This window comes from Meriones unguiculatus, chromosome 5 (genome assembly GCF_030254825.1).
Source record: "Meriones unguiculatus strain TT.TT164.6M chromosome 5, Bangor_MerUng_6.1, whole genome shotgun sequence".
Classification (NCBI taxonomy): Eukaryota; Metazoa; Chordata; class Mammalia; order Rodentia; family Muridae; genus Meriones; species Meriones unguiculatus.
The window spans coordinates 25,642,095-25,644,119 of NC_083353.1; positions in this window are offsets into that span (position 1 = coordinate 25,642,095).

Genomic DNA, 2,025 nt, shown 5'->3' on the forward strand with positions numbered 1-2,025 from the left:
CCTCCCCATCGGACTCACTGCCAGACATGCCCACTCCTGCCACTTCCTGATGCACACCTGCATGAATTGGAAGGGAAGGATGGATTTCCTGGAATTCTCACCTGCTCTTCTGGGTGGCTGTGCCTCAAAAATCATTGACCTCACTTCCCATTGCTAGTTCTCCAGTGCTTGCACAAATCTTCTATCCAGAGTTAGTTTTCCACACTTTAGGGCTCCGCCCATGCCAAGGTACACAACTGCCTGGGGGAGAACTGTTTAGGATAACTGTCAGGTGTGTTAACTTCAGCACTAATGAATATTGTGTTCATTTCTGTCCTTTGTATACATAGATGTTCATGAATAAACATTTGTGTGTATATAGATATGTTTGGAAAGAGAGTCATTCATAGGCATGGACATAGAGAGTTGATAGCCTCTGTGTAAGTGTGCCTATGTGTGCAAGTGTGTGTGTGTATGTATGTAAGAGAGAGAGAGAGAGAGGAGAGAGAGAGAGAAAGAGAGAGAGAGAGAGAAAGAGAGAGCACACTGAGAAATAAACCAGAGCGAAAAAGGGATCAATTTGCAACCAAGAAAACCAAGACCCAGTTGCCAAGGATCAGAATGGAAATGAACAGTTCTGGGTGACCTTTTGAGATCTGCACCAGTGGAGTTGGAAAGGTCATTGGTGTTTAAGGACACCCTAGGATTGCATTCTTTTGGTTTAGAAGAGGTATTGATCTATTTCACGGAGGTTGGGAATCATCCTTCTTAATGTCATTAGAAGTTATGTCTCATCCGTCTTTAACTGCCTTTGAAAACCAAATAAACTTGAAGCACAGACGCTAAAGATGACAGAAAGAGATGATGAGGTTCAACAAACTAAAATTTAGGACTGTGGACCATCACGGAGAAATAGAATAAAATAGAATTGGATATATACCTCAAGTAGTTTTCTCATCCCTGGGAGTGGCACTTGTTCCCAGCTTCTATTCACTTAGTCACACTTCCTTTTTGAATTGAGCACAGATGAAACAATACAGCTCCCATGTCAGGCAGCTTTTCATTTGTACAACAACAGATCTGTAGAACTACGCTTATAATAAGGAAACATTTATTTTACTAAATAACTGTGTGTGCTTACCTTCTGCTTTCATGTAATTTTGCATTTAACAACTTTTCTTAGTTCCCTCCATGCCCAAAGAAATCTTTGAACTCCATGGAATTAGACTTACATAATACTCAAAGCAACCGTGATGTGCTGAGAACTCAACTGAATGCTTTCGAGTACAAACTAGTGCACTTATCAGTGAGCCATAAATCTAACACCAAAATATTTATTTTATTTCATGTAAAGCACAATTAAAACTTTTATTCATTTTATATGTTGCCTGCATGGAAGTTGCACACTGCTTGCATTGTGGTGTCCTTGGAAACAAGAAGATGGCAATGGATCTCATAAAACTGAAATTACTCATGCTTGTGAAATTACAGATGCTGAGTCTTCTGAGATAACTGCCAATGAATATAACTTCTGACACACCACTTCACATAATAGTTTACCTTAACCTTGTTTCACCAAGGAATTTACTTTAAATTGTTTTACTGATTGTTTCAAATTTAGTATTGATAAGCTTATTTTTTCATTAAAAGCCTCAGAGTAAAATTTCAGGTGGTGCGAGAAAATTCCTAAGAAGAAAATATATTTTCACTTGTTAAGAAGAAAGCCAATTGAGACACAGGCAGAGAAAGATAGGACACCTGCATTCCCTCTAATACCAGAGCTGCCTACCAGTTGCCTCACAGTGGGGCTTACTTCTTAAAGCATAATTCCCAAGTAAAATCCTTAAAGATTTTATGATTAGCATATATGTCTCCTGAGGATAGCAGCCACTAAGAAGTTGGACATGATAGATTTGCAAACAGAAAGGGTACAAAGTTCAGTAGGAATAGGACTGAATTTTAAAACTGAATAAAATTTAAAAATATAATGCCATAATGTGCAGATGCAGTCTGATAAGACCCTTTTTGTGTTTTTTGTCAAAATGA